Source organism: Drosophila nasuta, chromosome 3 (genome assembly GCF_023558535.2).
Source record: "Drosophila nasuta strain 15112-1781.00 chromosome 3, ASM2355853v1, whole genome shotgun sequence".
Taxonomy (NCBI): domain Eukaryota; kingdom Metazoa; phylum Arthropoda; class Insecta; order Diptera; family Drosophilidae; genus Drosophila; species Drosophila nasuta.
In genome coordinates this window covers 37,892,361-37,912,579 of record NC_083457.1, presented here as the reverse complement: position 1 = coordinate 37,912,579, position 20,219 = coordinate 37,892,361, and positions in this window count along the sequence as shown.

Below are 20,219 nucleotides of genomic sequence, written 5' to 3'. Positions count from 1 at the left end.
AATACAGTCAGTTTGCAAGGTACTCGAAATGGTAATGGGATTTGATAGCAGGCCGAAGAGAGTGGGGAAAAACGACTCGTTAACATGGCACATCCGCATGTCAAAAATGTCGCACAAAAATCAAAAAAAAAAAAAAAAAAAAAGAGGCAGAGTGGAGACAACAACTGTCGGAGACGTACCAGGAACCCAACGTGCTCGCGGCCCTCGGCCCAGACCCAGACCCAAACCCAAACCCAAAACTCAAGCTCCAAGCAGCAAGCACACAAAACTCAAAGCGAGCCAAGCAAAACTCAATAGCAAATTAGCAATTCCGATGCGGCCATTTATATTGTTTATTCTTATTGTTGTTGCTTTTGCTGTTACTGTTTGACTGTTGCGGTTGACGAACAAGCCAAAGACAGACAGACAGACAGACGGACGGACGATCGCGTTTTTATTTTTATTTCATTTTCTATTTGGATGTTGTTTTTGTCAGTGCGCAACGCAGCTTTTGTTAAATTATTCCGCTCTATAGTTTCCAGCGATCGAATGTTCTCTGTTATCAAGTCCCGAGACCGAGACCGATACCGATACCGAACTCGAACCTATGCCCGATCCCAAACCCCGTGCTCGAACCTGAACCGGAGGAGCATAAACTCGCAGTCCGATGCAAATTAGCCCATTGAAGTGAAGTCAGGGAGCAGACAGGGCATTACAATGTCTAATGTCTGCTGAAATGACGCTTTGACTGGTTGACTCGCTGACTCGTTGACTCTTTGAGCTATTTCACTTAGCTGGCACATTTGTCAGAAGTTAAAGAGCCCATTTCTGTGGCGAATGTTGGTAATCAATAATACCCACAAATATTTTCAGTCATGCAAACTGTCCCAAAACAAACCCACAAAACTGTTTGCGTGCTTTGCATTTCTTATAAACGTACACGATTTGTCATTAAGCGTCAGCCCACAAAACAACAGCAACACAAATTTGTTATATTTATTATAATTTGGGTGTGCTTGCTGCGTGTTGTTGTGTATTGTTTATTGTTGTGACTGTTTTGAGTAGTTTCAGCTGCACAAAAATGGCCAAGATTCGAGATCGATCACCGTTAGGCGCCACCAGGATAAACATCTCTCTCTCTATCTTTTGGTAACTGACACTTTCACTTTCTTTCAAATGAGTCCTTTCTGAGAACTAGAGTTAAAACCTGTTGCCACACTTGTCTAGTAGTGCTTGTCTTGTTTTGTCTTGTTTTTCCTGAGAAAGGACCAAAGTTGTAAATGATATTGTAGTTGGCTGATCGTAATCGATCTTCTTTTTGGTCTCGCTTTGTTTTCGCTCATAAGTCAATTTGGCCAACAATTGAAAACTACGTGAAGTCTCTATTAGAGGTCTGTCTGTTCGTTATAGTGTGGTCTCTGGGACTGACTTCCGTTTTCGCTGGAAACAATGAAAATGTGTGGAAAATCTTGTTCCTGTTGCTGCAGTGTTGCAGCGTTTTTAGCGTGAACAAGTGTTAAGGATGTGCGTGACAATCATTATATTGGGATATAAAGATATCTCACGTAGCGGTCAGAGGCGTGTGTGTTTTCCTATCGAAACTCTCCCACTCTCTATAAAAATACATACGTGTGGATTGATCTCTTGCTACAGGTTGTACAGTTAGGACAACGACAATGTCAATAATTTCTTTTCCAATCAGGCCATAAATTCTCAAGGATTGTGGCATTTCTTTTTTACGGAAATTCTCTATAAATCAGGATGCCATTTTGATGAAATTTGTCAGCCTTTTTTAAAGAATTTTTGTAATTGAAAAGATTGGGAAATCAATTGGAAAAATGTTTAACAATGTTGACTTTATATATAAGAAAGATACAATAATTGGTAAGGATTAACAAAAGATTTGTTGTAAGGAGGAAAATAAATTGGGAAATTGCCAAACTCTTTAGCTAAGTTTATATAATTTTTATTATTTATTTTTTTATGTTTATTTGAATTTCGATTTCTAAATGTATTAAATTTTTTATTTAACTTTACTTATGCTTTTTCGTATGTTTATCAAACCAATTCTGTTTTGTTTTTATTTAGTGTTCCAGAAACGTAAACTTTATTTATTTTTTTAATCTAAAAATATGAGGCCATAATTTTCTTTTGAAAAGCGTACTTTATTTCAGTTATTTTGATTGCATATGCTTGAAAACAAAACAAGCTTTTAAATTTGAGAGTTTAATATTAATCTTCAATCACTTTGATAAAATACATTGTGTAAATATATGTTTAAATGTTATACCTTTAGCCTAAATTCCTTTTTTTATAGCTTCACAATATTTATCTGGTCTTCTAAAACCATTTCAAATCATGAATGAAATGTTTTTTTAAAATATGTAAATATTATTACAAATAAAAATCGAAAATACCAATATTAAAATTCGAAAAGTCTTTCCGCGTGGAATAATCTTCATGTTAAGTGTTTCCTTTATTCGAGCGTGCTTTATCCTTTTATAATGGATGGCATAAACAGTAGTTTCCCAATTAATATCATAAAATAGGCAATTTCATAGTGCATTTCACCATCTCCATCTCCATCCTTATGCTTTTACGACGCCTACAAATTGATGTTTAATGATGCCCCATTCTGTGCTCATAACTGGTCGTAATATATGCCACGCAACACAATCTCACTTCATCAAACTTTCAACAGCCTGAACATGAACAGTCTGAATGTACAATCTATTGTTTATTGTCAACCACATATTGCAGTCGGAATGAGAGTTTGCGACACACAAAACATATTCCACAAAGCATCGTAAAAACATAGAGAACTATGAAAGAAATTAAGTAGATAGCCAATCAATTGGAGGCATTGGTTTATTGTTTTATCTGTTGTTTCAGTGTTTGCTTTTTTTTTCCTGTTTTGGGTGGCGCTGCGTGGGGTTTATATGGACTGGTTCATAATGTTTACAGCCTGGCTTTCTTTGGGGATTTTTATTTGTTTCGCATCGTAATTTTCATCAGTTTATTGATTGAAGATTTTTAAGGTTTTATTTTGGATATTCGAATTTTTGGTCGAAACAAAAGCGGCAGCCAAGCACTTTTTAATTATACGAAAATATATTGTATGCAAGTGTGTGTGTGTGTATAGTCATAGAAATACATATAGATTCTTCTTTTTTATTGCCCCAAATGATGGCTGGTAGCGTGTGATGATTAAAGTGGGTATGATGCCAGCGACAACTTCATAAAAGACTCAGACGCAAGTCTTGAAATTTATTGCACTTGGTGCGCAAACAAAAGACGCACAGGAAGTTGTCTAAAAAAGTGTATTCCAAACACAGAGATATATCAATGAAGTTGTCCTGGCCGTGTGTCCAGGATGCGCTTAAAAAAGAAATCCCTTCCGTTTGCCGCTGGCCAAATGAGTTGAACTTCCGCTGCAGCGCGTGGCCGAGTTGTTGCCGAGTTGTCGCTTGCCACGCCCCTCCCTCCACCACCAGCACCACCTCCCTTTTGTGCTAATGCAGTTGTCAGCGCATATACGATATCTATATCTATATACAAACAATATATCTATAAGTATCTGCGGCCAACAACAACTATGCTAATCGTTACCATGCCAAACGGGGCAAGAGCCAGTGTTGGCCATGTCAAAGGGGGCAAGCAAAGACTAAGGAGGGGGAATAAAGGGGACAGGGAAGTGCGCCGGGGAAGGAGAATCAGCTTGTCTAACCAAGGCGACGCCATTTGCAGTTTCACACTTTTTTTTGCCATGGCTCGAACCATTTTTTATGGTCAAGCGTGCCAAATTTGTAAAATGCGTCAGCGACAAGTGTAAAGTAGACTTTTATTGTTGTTGTTGCTGTTCGCTGTTGCTGTTGCTGTGCGCTATGTTTCGTTGTTGCATTTATATCTTTATTGTTGTTGCAAGGCTTGTATAATACCTTTGGCGATCGCGAGCCCCTTTAGAAACTTTCCATAATTTGTGCAATAAATCAAATGAATTTCACTCAAAACAATCAAATCTCAAGGCGAGCAGCCAATTATTAACAAATGCCTTTGCCACCACTGCAACAATACAAGCGACAAAGGCAACAACAACAACAGCAACAACAGTAATAACAAAAAGCTAAACATATCAATAAAAGTCGGCACGCAAACAAGCGATTGACACGCAAAAACACATTTAAAATTGATTAGCCCGGTCAGTTTGAGATTCGGTTTGGAATCCAACCTCAAACATCGAAGTAGTAGTAGAAGATGTCTAGACATGGCCCCGTGTGACATTTGCCCCTGGGGGCACTATTTTTGGAAGATCTCTTAGCTCCTCTTTCTTTATCTTTCTGCCCCGCCTTTCATTTGTGTCTGTGTCGCGTGCTGCAAACAACAATTCAACAAATTATTTGCCCAACAATTTTTGGGCATTTGTTAAAAGAGAAATAACAAGTATTTTGGTAATATTATAATTAATAATTACGATATCAGTTTGATATCGAGCAGCAAAGAGTGAATACTCTATAAAAAAGAAAAGAAAATAAATTACATTTGCTTTTGTATTTTAAATAGTTTCATTATTATTTGTAGCAATAATAGCTTACATAAGTTCTGTTATCAGTAGAGTCCCAAATTATGCAACATTATTTTCAACTTAAACTTTATAGCATATGACTAATTTATTAAATTATTTTTAGCAGATTATTAGAATAACTATACATAAGCATTAAATGTGCTAAAAATTATAAGTGACGTGTCAACAAATTCCATAATTTAATTCATTGGAACTCAATTATTTTAAGTCAACGATTTCTTCGGCATTAAAAGGGCTTAAATTGATTAGTTAAATATTTATAAATGTAACTGAAATTATACTTTTTTCAATTCCTTTCAGTAAGCACTTTCCGTAAGTGTGTTGATTTTATAGTTAATTTTGTTTGAATATTTTAAATGAAAGAAACACAATTCAATTTTACTAAATGTACACAACTATTTACGCCTGCATATTTATTTATTTAATTTATTAAATTTTAATTTGTTTATTTCACTTTTGTTTAGCTTCAAATTAGATTCGTTTTTCTTTAGCTTCTATTTTTTTTCTTAACTAACATCAAATCTCATTGGTCATCTATTAAGCTCTTAGTTTAGTGTATTTCTATATTTAAAACTTGGGGTTAAATAACTGAGTGATAAGCAAAAATGTTGGCTGAGCAGCCGCGGGACTTATAAAATGTATCTTTTTGGTTAAATATAGAATGTATCTGTGTGTCGTTAGTCGTTAGTTAGTGCTGCTGCTGTTGAGCTTAGCTTGGGCTTAGGTTTCACTCTCGGTTTCTTGGGCAAAGGGGCATAATTATTGGGTCAGCATTCAAAGGGGGTAACGTGCCACGGTCATAACGGCATGGACAAAACGAAAAGACTGAGCGACGGACAGACGACGAACGCCAAAACTAATTTCGGAGGAGCCTGTCCCCTCTGCGGGCAATTTCCAGTAAAAGCTGTGCGCATCTTTTGCTTAAGCACGAAAAAATGTTATTTTTAATATTATTATTATTTTTGTGCGCTGTGGCATTTTTATGATTTATTAGCTTTGATCAATTTGATGGATACTTTTATACTGTCTCTTTTTTTTCTCTCTTGGTTTTTGGCAAAAGCCGATCGATCGATGGCTCGCTTGATGCGATGGGGATGCCGATGTGCTTTCGGTTGTGGTTGTATTTGGGGATCGCAAAGTAAGTTTTGTGCCTACCTTAAGGGCTTTCCAAAAAATGCTTAAACCAATTTTCACAAAAGCGCGCTTAATTAAACGGAATCTCTGGCTGCCTGCCGTCTGCTCCAGCTACAGCAGCAACTACCACAAACTCAAGATTCGGTTTCAGCTGCAGCTCCAGCAACTTCAGCAACTCCAGCAGCTTCAATGGTGGTCGTCGCCCCAGAGACACGATAAACGCGTACAATTGTTTGCACTTAAGATTTTTACACATGATTCAGTAGCCAGGGCCAAGACAGTCAGCCAGAGAGTTACCTTCAGCAGGCTTTTGTGTCCTGGCAGTCATGTCTGCATATGTTGCACTGGCACTCAAATCACAGTCGAAGTCGAACTCGAAGTCAGAGTCAGACTCGAAGTTGGAGTTTGGTTGGTGAGGGGTCCGTTTGGTTGTTGTTCTATCAGATGCAATATTTGCTAACGAATAAATTGGCATTTCACAAGTTGCCCTGACAGACGACTGCCAACTGACTGCCTTCTGCTTTCTGCTTTCTGGCTTCTCTCTGACTCTGAGACTCCCGTGTCCAAAACTGGTTGGTGTCTTGACTTGTTCCGTCTGTCTGTCTGTCTGTCTGTCTGTCTGTCCGTCGACTGTTGCCTGCTGCTGGTTGCTCTCTTCCTGGGCAGCCAACATGCATTGCAATCATTTTTGTTGAATCTAAAATTGACGCATCGCATCGCGGCTATGACTTCGTCATTCGGTTGCAACTTCTGCTTGCACCACCAACCACAACAGAAGCAACAACAGCACCAGCAACTACTGTGTTACGCGGCCGCCAACCGGGCGGCTGTCCAGGGGCTAAAATGGCCAGCGCGTCGCGCATTTTTCGACGACATCTGAATCTGATTAGAAACTGAGGCTCTGCCCCAGGCAAACAGCAACTCGTCGTCATCGTCATCGTCATCGTCGACGTCTTGCAACATTGACGTTGACGTGCAGCCTCACAGACTCGCAACAAAACTGAACCACGGGCAAACTGCAATTCAAGGAACAAGCACAAGCAGCATTCCCTCCGATTTAGTGCAATGCTCTGCACATTGGCTTATAATCTATATGAGTGCGATTTACTACATTATACGATATTAACATATACAACTGTCCGTTCATTGCTTTTTAGTCTAGTAAGATTCTAAGTCTGCTATTGTGCTTTATTATTTTTTTAAAAATTAACAAACATAGCTTTCATTGCAATTAATCCGAGATGATATTTAAGTTTGAATGTTGAAATCATTCTCCCCATTGAGGCAATAGTTCTCTAACATTTGCTATTCAAATGGTCTTCAAAAAATATATTCTCAAAAAGCTATTCAAGCTAGAATATATATTAGAGAACTCCATAAAAATAAAAAAAATTTAAGAGAACTGCATAAAGATACCAATTATTCATTAAATTTCGCACTGTGACTTTTTTTGTGGTGTCGAATATCAATTTGCAGAGTTACTGCAATTAGTGTAGATCAGCTAACTACATCAAAGAGCTGACAAAGAAACTAGCTGTTGAAACATATTATACCTTTTAGACATAAGCAATATTGTTGTAACAAAACAAAGACAATATTATACCTTCATTTTAGTTTAGAGATCTGTTGTTTTTTCTGCATTTAAGCATTGACTAAATAAAGTATAGCATTCGTATTATTAGTACACTTATTTTCATATTATTTGTAGCGTTCAAAATATATTTATTATTTAGTTTTGTTATTATAATTTTAATTTATATACTTTTTAATACTACAACTGCAATTTAAATCGCGACTCCTTTTTTTGTTTCATTTCATTATTTAACTCATCATTACTTACAAAATCGAACAGATAAGCTGATAACAAAGCTGCATATACTTCACTTCTGGCTTTCTCTCCTGTTTCATCCCTTTCTTCTTGGGCTTTGCTTCACTGTGCACTGAGCCAAGTGAGAGATGTGTGTGGGGGCTGTTGCTTGTGTTGTTGCTGCCTACTGGCTGCATTACGCCTGTATTACGCGGAACTGTTGCCTGTTGCCTGTTTCGATATGCCCTAAACAATATTTTGTGTCCGTTTGGCTGCACATAAATTCTTCCTTTTTGCTTTCCATCTTGGCATTCTCCTTGTCATTGTCATATGCATGTTTCTGCGCCTTCAAAGAGAGGTAATTCTTCTTTTTTTTTGGTATTTTGTGTATCACATTTTGTTGACAAAAAATTGTTTATAGAATAAAAGTTAGCTTTGCGTTACTTTGTATGCTTTTGTTTTGAGAACTGAGCCACGTTTTGCACTTTGCATAAATTGACCTCAGTCGTCGGCAGTCTAGAGAGAAGGAGACGGCGCTCCTCCAACTCCAACTTCATCTCGACCTCCGCCGAATCCTTTGCACATAATCGTGTCCTTGTACAACAAAAGCAATTGCTACTGTTTGCCGCATTGGCTGCTTAGCTTAGTCGTGGTCATCATGTGGCATATATCATGTCGTCGAGCAACAACAAATCCCGACGCTGCCACACTGCCACGCCCCCGCCCTGTCTGTCTGTCTGTCTCGCTGTCTGCTTTGGCTGCGTTGTCTGTTGCGCCTGCGCTTGTGAGCATTCGATTTGGCTGGCAGGTCTTGAGCCGCCTCGCAAAATTTACATAAAATTATGCAAAATCATGCAATGCGCTTAGTGTTTGTTTCCCTCCCCTCTCCGCTCTTTCTCTCTCGATTCGAATCCCAATCCCGATCTCGCCTTTTATGCCAGAGTGCGGCAGTTTTATGAATGGAATCGCCGTAGCCAATGATGCTGCAGGAGAGTTGCAAGCAACTTGGCCATGGCTCCGCTTCAGAGCCGTGCCTGCAACTTGTTGCCGCTGTTGTACATTAATGAAATTTGTTAGTATCACGACTTTTATGCCTGTTGCCTGCCAACTTTGCTTTTGTTTTCCCCCAGTTGATTGTTGTTGTTGCTGTTTCTGTGGTTGTTGTTTTTGCTACCACGCTGCCTTTGCGATTTTCGACCTGTGCATTATTTTAAAATATATTTATATATTGATAATATGCATATTTTAAGGAACTAAAAAAGTAACTCTTGGAGAATTGAGTTATAACCATCTACCGAGAGATCGTTTAGATTAATATCCCCACTAAAGACAACTTATGAAATGAATTGCACTTAAATTGTGAAGCGAGAAGAAACTGTGTTAATTTATTTTCGAAACAAATATAATGTTTATGGATTTAAAATATATAAAACACTTTTCTTTTTTTTTTGTTTGATAGTTTAGACTTGTGATTATTGTTTGACTTTGATAACCATATGAATTTAAAGTTGGATTAATACTAAATTGTAAAACATAGTTAACTATGTAGGCATTGTGTTTATTTCCGAAACAAATATAAAATATATAAAACAGATTTCCTCTCTCAATTTTGTTAGATAGTTTCAACTTGTGATTATTGTTTGACTTTGATAACTACATATATAAATTTAAAATTGAAAACAAATTTAGCTGCTTTAAAATAATGACAAGAAGTCGTTGCAAAACTGCGTTAATTTATTTCCGAAAACAATGACAATATTTATTATCTAATAAAACAGATTTTCTTACTCAATTTTGTTTGATAGTTTGTGATCACATCGCGATTATTGTTTGACTTTGATAACTATATAAATCTAAAGTTGGCATAATAGTTGATGTCGTTAGTTTAAAACCTACTTTGGCTTGTATAATTATTTAAAATGAAATTTATGTTGAACAACAGCCAATATTATGTTATTGATTGTATATTGCATTAATCTTGATTCGTTTTCTTATTTATTTCGATTGCCACAAATATTGTCACTAAACGCAAAAGCAAATGAAACAGAAAATTAATTTTCACACTTTTAAATAAAAGTGAAAAAGGTCTATTAAGTTATTATTGAAATCTGTTAACTTTCATGTATATAAACGAATGAATTGTCGATGTAACGTATAGATTTTATGAACAAATTCATTCATAAAACAATGAAATAATTCAATTCAATTCATTAGTATGATAATGATAATAACAAGTTTTACTTTTGTATTGTATATTAAAGTTCATTAATTTTATTTTAGCTCCTTCTTTAGCTCAGTTACATATTTTGAAAACAATTCAACTACATATATATGTCGAAAATGTGAGTTAGTGTTCTACTGATTGGCATCTTTATCAGTATTTTATTTTGGAATGAGATAAATTCTATTTTTTATTACTATCATTTATAACTTTCACTTCATTGAAACTCAAAACGCCAATAAAATATTTACAAACCTGTAAGTTTAAGTTTGTAAATATTCTGTTGACACTCTTGTTGACTTCTGAGTTTAAATTTGAAAATGTTTTGTTCGCATGTTGAGGCTGAATTTGCTTTCAATCAAATTGTAATTTATTGCCAAAATATTTTTGTAAAGTTTTCATTCATAGCATACTTTCTAGAGTTTACTCAAATGTAATAGTCAAATAAATTGTTATCAAGAATTTTATTTTGACTATGCATATACGTAAAATATATTATTAACTATTGCTGCATCTCCATAATCGAGTTAGTTCACGAATTGCGATTGGGGCCACATTGAATTACTCAGTTCGAGTCGCAGTCTTAGTTTCAGCCTCGAACGCAGTTGCAGTGGCAGTCGTAATCGCACTCGATACTCGATACTCGGCACTGCTGATAGGATCTGAGAGTCTTTGTCTCCCCGTGCAGCTGCAACAATTGCCAGATCTTGGATTCCCCTTCGACTTGCCCCCATCCCCGATGTTGTCGCCGTAGTTCTTGCAATGCGAAGCAATGCAATGCAATGAAATGAAATGCTGTTGTTGCCAACATACAAAAGCCATGTCAATCAAAGTTTGTCACAACTCGCAGATGCAGCCGTCGGTTGTCGCATTTAATCGCAGTTTTTAACATATCGATCAGTGGGGAAAGGGAAGAGTGAGGGGCAGTGTCACACTCAGCGAGATGAGAGACAAAAACTCGTTGGAAAAAAAAAATGAAAATGAAAGAAAAACCCAAAAGTGGATAGCGTTTAGCCAAACGTTGATGCGTATCTGACGCGCTCTGGGGATGGGGATGTCCATGTGTTAGCTTCTGTGTGTATGTGTGTGTGTGTGTGAATGGGATTTGGATTGTGGATTGGGTTGGGTTAAGTCTTTGGGGTGTTGGAACTGGAAGCTGAAGCTGAAACAGCGACTGCTTTAGGTTTAAATGGCGATGACTTTTGGGCTTATCGTTTAACAAACAACAACAACAACAATGACGACGAGAATAACAACTGTGATCGCTAAGGGCCACATGCGAAGAGCGAAGTCAACGGGGGGAAGGGGAGGCGGGAAGCTATCGTGTAATTTATGACAATATATGCAGCGTTAATGTCGTTGATCGATGTCTGTCAGTCAGTCGGATGCTGACTGCTTATATAAGTGTCAGTAGCAAGATTGTTATCACAACTCTTTGGCTGTCCCTCCAACACACACACAGACACACACACACACACACAACGAAAGAGAGGAAAACAACGGAGACAAAGTAAACGACGACGACATATTTGGCACCGCCAGCCTAGAGTGAGCTTGTGACTCGGTTTGGGTAGCCAAGAATTGATTATCGCCTGGCTGTTGCATTTTAATTGATTTCGGATGCGATTTGCATGATCTAGAGCGACGGTTCGGTTGCCTAAGGAGGCCAATCGAGCGCATGTTTTATGGATGTCAAAACAATTGCTACATATTCTAAGTAGGGATCGGAGCATTGCGCAAGTTCTCCTGCCCCACACCAGCTTCCCAGCTCACCAGCTCACTATTCGATATGTATCTGCTCGAGTGTGTGTACTTGGATATCTTCATATACATATGTATATAAGATGTATATTCCACATCAAAAGAGTCATTCAGGCCAAAATCAAAAACAAAATCCAATGACAACAAAAACCACAAAATGAAATCATGTAAGAAAAATACTCTACAAGGCTTTGCGACAGCGGAAAACCTTCTGTATATTATTGATATCAGCTTTGTTAATTTACATTTTTGTTAAAAACTTAATTAAATACTTCATTGAAGTTAAAATTTTCAAGTTTGAAATGCACTTGCATCATAAATTTACAATTTAAAATATAATTTAATAAATCTAGAATTTTGCTGATGTAGAGTTTATAAAGAAGATTTTTTGTAAACCAATTTTTTATATATTCAGTAGTTCTATTTTATCTAAATTAGAATGTTACAATTTTTTATTCCTCATAAATAAGATGAATTTGCAGAAGAGTTTTACAGTGTCTTGATTTGTTGTCTGATTATAATAAATTTAATACAATTCAAATTATCGATAAGTTCTTTACTTTACGTAAGTTTACGTTATCAATAAGTTGTTCACTTAAATAACGATTCTTATTCCATACTTCGAAGTTGATTATTTTGTCATTTTTAGATTCCTCTAACTTTTTATTTATTTTAGTAATATTGTTTTGCTTTATATTTAAAATTGCATTATTAGTTTGGATTAGCGGAAGAATTATTTAGTATGGAAAATTATTATTATTTATTGAATGATGAAGAAATTCCTTATTTAAATAACAATTATTTTTGTTACTTCCAAGTTGATTTTTTTGACAATATTTCAGTGTTCTTCTTTATTTAGTTAAATTGGATTGTACAAATTAAATATTTCATCACTATGTTTGGTATGAAATAATGAACATTTTCTTTGAACTAAACTGATCAATCTGATCACAATTTAATAATTATTTTAATAGACATATTGCAAGTGCCTTTCAGTTGTTCCACTGACAGCTTCTTGATCCGCGTTGCAGTTAAATGTAATCGATAGTTCTGGGTCGATTGTCTGCGCTGTCCTGGGGCGTTACAAAGATGATAAGAAAACTATAGATATTTAACTTGTGTCAAGGGTATTAAAAATGCTGTCCATATAATTTATGCACTGGCCGTTTTGGCTGTGTGTTCGCTGGCAGCGCAAATAAGGGCATGTCTGGCCAGTGGCCATCAGCTGCGATTGCAACCAGGACATGCTTGCCATGCATGCAGCAATGCGGCAGCTCTTGGCCTTCAATTAAACAGCAACACACGGCAGCAACAGCAGCAACAACAGCAACAACAACAACGAAAGCGACAACAACAACCGCAACAACAGCAACGTAAAATACAATAAATAACTGGACGGGCCAGCAAATGAAGAGATATAAACCAAGTTCCACTGCGTCTCCTTCGTTTCCCCCTCTTCTTCACTTCATGCACTCGCTGTCTCCCAATCTTCGTTGTCGTCTTTGGGTACGCAAAACTTATGAGGAGGCCAGAAGAAAACGCCGTGGCCAGAAAACGCCCTAAAACGTACTGCGATCGGTTGTTGTTGCTGTTGCTGTTGCTGTTGCGGTTGTTGTTGCTGTGGTTGCTGCGTTTTCGCACGCATCGCCAAACGGTGGCCACTGCCAGTAGGGAAGGGGAGGGAACGGGGAGAGGAGGGAGGCAAGGGAAACGGGCAGGTGGACGGCGGATCGAGGTGATTGCTGGTGAAAAATTCCGTTTGTGACAATGATAAAATAGTTTAACCTCGGCAAAAATCGCGTTTTGAATTTGAAATGCGATTTTTGTTTTATTTTTCGTTGTTGTTGTTGTTGTTGTTTTTTGGCGTTTCGCCTCAAAAATGTATTTGTTGTGGTTTCGTTTTGTGCTTGACGTTGGGCACTCGCTGGACACGCAGCTCGGTCTCCAATCCGCACTGACGATGTCTGGAGGTGCTGCTGCTGTTGCTGCTGTGGTTGCTGCTGTTGCTGCTGTTTGGGCATTATTTTGGTGACAATTGCGAGACGTGGACAGCAAAAGTCTCGACGACGCGTCGTCATCATGTGTTTGTTGTCTGTCAGCTGCTGTTGATCGCATCTGCGGAGGCGTCATTGCAAGGAAGCCTTTGTGGGTTGGCTTCTGACTTCTGCAATGTTGCTGACGCATTCTGTTTGGTTGAAAAAGAAGGGTTTGTAGCTTTAAAGATTGTAGAAATGAGTAAGAACAATTAGCGGGAAAAACTTATATAAATTATATGATAAATATTACATAATGAGCGCGAGTTAAAGTGTACTGATAAAAGCAAAATAAATAATTTTACCAAAACCAAACACAATAACTTTGTGTTGGTGAAGAAAGAGCAAATTACAGCAATTGTAACAGATTTATTAGATAATTGTTTTCAATAAAAAATGTAGCTGATGATTAACAAAAATAGTTCAAGTGTTAATTAACTATTAAAAATGTAAAATATTAAAAAAGAAACAGAGCTTCAAGAACTTCTTAAAGACTTCTTTAAGAAACTATTAATATTGCTTTAGATTTTGTTATAAAAGTGTTTTGTTATTATTTACTATTATTACACAATAGATTACAAATGAATTTAAGCCCTAGACTAAATTTTCTAGCTCTGGCTGCTTTGAAGTTTGACTTAAAAGTGTTTTAAAAAACATAATTTTGTTGTAACCATTAACACCAAAATGCAGTTGAGTTATTTCTTAGGACTGCAAAATTCGAACTTAATTATTTATAATCCCATTGGTTGCTTTATTTGAGTTGGTGTTGAGGTAATAATTTTGGATTGTATTGATTCTTCATTTAAATAAATATATTATTAAAAATTCAACAATATACAAATAACTTAAATATTTCAGCTTAAATAATAGTAAGTGGAAGTAAAGAAATGTTAGCAACTGTTAAAAATTTATTAATGATTTTCTTAAAATGAAATACATAAATCTGAAAGACTGTCAAATAAAGTAAGTAACAAATTCTTTGAACTGCAATCAATTTTGCAGCTACATGCGCCGCTTTTTCCACACATATCACCTGAGATATAATTCAGTATTTATACCCTAAACTGCCATAACTACGTGCCTGCACTAAGTGCTACTGCTCAATTGTCGCAGTGTGTGTGTCTCTCGTCTCCAATGTTCTGCGTCGTTTTGGCAGTGACGATGTCGCCAACGTTGTCGTCGTCGTTGTCTGTTTTGCGGTATTAAAACCAGTAGCAAAACAGCGACAACAGAAGCGAGTGGCATATCATAAGTTGGAAACATATTTTGACTACGAAATCAGACTGCAAAAGTCGAGAATGAGTTTGTGTATGTGTGTGTGTGTGTGTGTGCAATGACAATATAAATAAAATAATTGCCGACATAAATAAATTCAAAAAGTCTTGTACACAATATTGTGTGTGTTGTGCCGCTTAAGAGCTTTGTTGTGCGTTGTGCGTGGTACACATTTTATCATTTTTAGTATTTTTCGTTGTAGTTGTCGTCGCTGGTTGTTGGTTGCTCGTTGTTGGTTGTTGTTGCTGCGGTTATGTGCGCAAATTGTTAATGGCATTTTGTATGCGCAGACACAGACGCAGGAATATGGAGACTAAAGTGCAACGCTAGCTTTCATTGTCGCCAAAAAAGCAAAAAAAATATACTCGTATATATGAGGGGAAAAAAAACAATAGACTTAAGACACGAACTTGCCAAGCAACTCCAAGCTCCAAGCGACTGCATTGTTGATTTGCTTAGCTGCGACGGCGCGTGTTTTGGGACAAATTCTATTTTTATAACAATTTAAATTCAGCCAATTGTCAAGGTGTGTTAACCACCGACGGGGCGAAGCACAGCAACACAACAACAAAAAAAGCATAAAAAATGGGAGACAACAAAACGAAAACCAAAAAAAAAAAATTATGTCTGCATTTTCGCGCCTGTTTTGTGGCAAATTGACAACAATTGCTGCTATTAGTGAGATATGTGCGCGTACTCGTTTAGTCTCGCACCGAGCGCTGATTTATGCCGCTGGAATGTCTGTCAAGGGCGTGGAGAGTCTAGAGAGAGAGAAGAAGAGAGAAAGAGATGAGAGTTTGGAGCTGCGAAAACTTCCGCTTTTTAATTGAGTTCTAAATGCGCGACGCCTTCTTCCAGCACCAAACTTGAAATTAAAAGTTTCATATAAAAAAATTGGTCAAAGATCTCAACTGAGCGATAGACGTTGGATGGATGAATGGATTGATGGATGGAATGCCTTGAAACGTGCACAAGAGGAAGTCTCTTAGTCTCTCTCGCAGTTCATGCATATTAAGCAGTAAAAAAAACATAAAGGTGGCAGCTTGCGCTTAGTTTAGGGGCAGGCAAATTGAAAATAAAATACATTTCATTGCTTGCCATCGCTGTCTCCACACACAATGTTTGCACATTTTTCGCACATTAAGCCAGAGATTAACACTTGCCTCGTTTGCTTGTGTCTCTGCTTGCGTTGTTGTTTCGACTTTATCGTCGCTGGCGCATCTTGCGGATAAGATTTGTGGGCGCACAGTTGCAACAGGCTCAATTTGTTGCAGCGCCGCGCAGTGGCATCATAATGTGTGCTGTGTGCCTGATAAGGCTCGTAAAATTCAAACGGGTTACGACAATTCCTTTGCGTTTTACTGTCGATCGTAAAATGGCAAAGTAAAACAACATCAACAACAACATCGTTGCTTAGGGATGCAGTTAGGCGGAGCAGTCAGGTCGTTATGTTGAGCGGAGAGGAAGTCATCAATCAATCTCAATTGGCTTCAAAAAAAAAAAAACACATTCTTCTCAGAAAGCAAATACTGCACAACTATGTTTTGAGATATAAGCAAATATTTTTGGAGGAGGCGAAAAAAATGTTGTCTACATATTAATAATGAAATGATTTTGATTATTGTTTGGAAATGCTTTCGTTATATGCGCCAATTAGACAAAATAACTAATGAATCCATACCACATACATACATATATTATTTTTAATTGCACACAGCAACAACAGCAACAATTGTTGTTGCATTAATAACAACATTAACAACAAACATGGAACACAGTTTTCTCACACTCTTTTTTTTCCAGCGCTGTTGCATGCGACGCAGCAATTAAACAACACAACCGAAGAGCCGCATGTTCAACTCAAGCTTTTCTTTTCGCTGATTACTATATTTAAACATTTAAAGCAATGTCAGAGCGGGAGAGGGCGAAATCAATAGGCATGCGAAATATTTATTGTTGCCTTCAAAACAAATACGCGTTGTTATTGTTTGCTGGCCATGAATGTTGCTGTAGTTGATGTTGTTGTTGTTGCTGTCGTTGCTTCACTTTAGCGCTGGGCAAATTGCCAAAAAAATATTATTTGTGGCTACAAGCAATTAGCACTCGCATTTCTGGAAATTTTTCTCCTCCTATGCTGCTCTATTACACGCTCCCCGCTCGCCTCTTCTGCTGCTCCCTTCTTCATCGCTTTTTTTTGGAGAAGGGAAGCCTAGTTGTGTCTTGGCTTGTTTTGCGTTCTTGTAGCTGGCTGATTCGTGAGCGGATTGTCTAATTTGTGGCGCGATTCAATCACGTGCAATGCCACGGCAATAGAACCTTTTTGTCGTTAAAAGTTTTTAACGATTTTTGACGTAGCTGCAGGTGCAAACTGTACTCATGGAGGCATGTTAATATGGCCGCGCTTCGCAGTTGTTTTTGTTGCTGGAAACAAAGCGAGCGGCAACAACAATGTGTACACACACACACACACATACAGTTGAAAAGCACCAAAAGACACCAACACAGAGGCAGTTGGGAGGCAGTCAGTGAACTCGCATGGCCGCACGAATAACGTTTCGTGACAGGCAGCAGCACAACTACCAACTACAATTGAAGGTTGAAGTTACATTGTGTGTGTGTGTGTGTGTGTGTCTTGGTGTTGGTGTTGCGTGTGTGTCAGTGAGTGTGTTAGTGTGCGTGCATCGCCATTCGGGCGTACCAAAAACCCAAGCGAGGCCACGCAGCAATCGACCCAATCCGCCCGCCTCCTGCGCTTTGTTTTTCCATCGCTGTTTGCCACTCTTTTCTCTTTATATGCATTATGTGCATTATTATTATTACATTACGAGTGTTTGTGTATGTTCGTGTTGTTGCTGTCTGTGTTGTGCTGTGCTGTACTGTGGTGGCAGTTTCAATGCCTTCGTTTTGATTGAGGAAATCGTCGTTGGCCACATTGAAAATTCAGTGAAATTTTCTTAAGGCCATTGCCACACACACAAAATGAACGCCAGTTGAACGCATTTCATTTGTTGTTGCCCCCCATAATGTGTGGCGCATATTTGATTTGTTTATGCATAAGTCTAAACATTTTTATTGTAATTTACAATATAAGGAAAGGAGTAACAACAATTCGATTAGTTTGAGAAGTGTCACTCGTCTTTGGCTATGATAACGCAGCATAAAAATAATATATTTGATGGTTGCTTTAAAATAGTAAAATAAATATTCTTAGATTAAAATTCTTTGCAAAAATTAAAAATTATGTTATATCAAACATATCTGGATTCAATAAGAAGATAGGTCTTTACCAACGATTATTGCTCAGTTTTTAATCTCTTATTGAAGTTTCAAAGCCTAAACTCCGAACTCCATTTATAAACTCAATTTTATACAATAGTTTGAAATAAATAATCGTTGAAAAATATCATTAGTCAGAGAAATATTACCAGATTTTTGTAATTCTAATAAGTCAGCAAAAAATACTCATATATAATGATTTGCTTCGATAAAATCTTTTGAGATTAAAAATGTATAATCTCTGATTTGTCTTTGTAAACAAATTAAACAACTTAGGGACAACAATAATACAACAATGTTTGAGATATTCTTAGATTTATCGATTTAAAGGAATTTAGTTGCAGACTAAATATTGCATTGAATATTTTTAATGAATGTTTAAACTATTAAAGTTTAAAAAATATATTAAAATTAAATTTCTAACTCCGCTTTTTTTATAAGAAATATTTATTTAAGTAAAATTTCATTAAAAATAAAATTACTTTAACTGAAACTTGTTGAAGTTAATTATTGTAAAGGCGTAAAGAAAATAAATGGTGTATTGTAATTAATTATGTCAAAAAGAATTAATTACTTAATTGTATAAAAATAAAAATAAATACAAATTAAATAAAATGCCGCCAAACTTGAAATATCTATAGATTTAAATAATTATTGAACAACGACTAATTGAACTTCCCTAATCAGATACAAATGTAATAAACTGTTAAATTGCCTGATGTCGATTTTTTGTTGTGTTGTGTCGTTTCTTGCATTTAATTGATGAGCGTGAGAAATATTTAATGGCGATTATTTGGTTGAGTTTTGAAATGCTTATCAAATTTATGAAACTGACAGGCCAACGAACTTGCTATCAGCATGCAAATTACTTATATTAAGCCCAACAAATTTAGAGCAAGTTGTATGTGAAACAAATGACTTAGGCAACGAACTTGTTGTTAAGGCTTTTGTTTCTGTTCGCCTTCAACTTGTTTTCGATTTTTTGTCTTTTTGTATTTTTTTTGGTAATTTGGTATGACAACTTGGCTTGTTGTTGGCTTGATTAGAGTGCGCGCCGCGCTGAGCGACAGATCCCGCCGAGATGTCTGTCAGCGCCTGGCAAAGCCTTGTTTTCATCTTCATGCGGGGCCGCTCATAAAAATTAGCTGCGTCTTCAGCTGCGGCTGTGGCTGCTGTTTTTTATGGCGTTTCTCTACGATTTTATAACGTTGAATCTTTTGTTGGTTGTCCCCCTTCTTGATGTGTGCTGTATGTATGTGAGCCGTTTCCTTCGACAATATTTTCAAATTAACAACATTAACAGCGACCTTTTAATTAAGTTTCTTCTCTCTCGTTGTGTTTCATTTGGCATTGGGAACTTTATTGATTTTTCTGTTTGTTGTTGACTTGATTTTCTGTTTCGTTATAACTTTTAACTGATTGGCCCAACTTTTCGTGTGTGTGTGTGTGTTTTTGGTTTTCGATTTTTTGGAGACACACATGTGAAAGCTCTGTTACAAATCGAGTTCGTTAAACGATGTTGTTAGCCCACACCAATAGCAAGAGCATGAGCAAGAGCAAGAGCAGCACCTGCAAACAGCCTGAACCACCTTAGCTTTCGCTCGTTATCGCGCTGACCTCTTGGGCCGCTTCGTTTAATGGCCGCTTTGATAGCCAGCCACAACGCAAAGCAACGCAAAGCAAACCGAACCAAACCAATCCAAAGCAATCCAAAAACCAAATCTTTCCCATGATTGTCGCCAAAGTGTTTTCGTATCATACATCGACTACGTGTCGTTGTTATTGTCGTTGTTATTGTTGCTGTTGTAGTTGTTGTTATTTGTTATTGCTGCTGCCTTTCGACTATTTTATGTATACGCGCCTCACATTTATGCTGTGCTACAAAGTCCCCACCACAAACTTATCCGATACTCATCAAGTTATCCATCAAGTATTGCCCCTTCTTTTTCCTTTTGGGTTGTTTCTTCTATCTCGCTCTCAGAGTTGTATATGTGTGTGTCTCTTTGTGTATGTGTCTTAGGCGCTTAAAGCTTTTTAAGGGTTTTTAAGATTTTTATCTAACAAACTCGCTGTGCATACTTAATTATGTATTTTGAAATGTGAGACAGGTTGGCATGGCATCAGACAACAGGCAAACGGACAGCGGGCAAC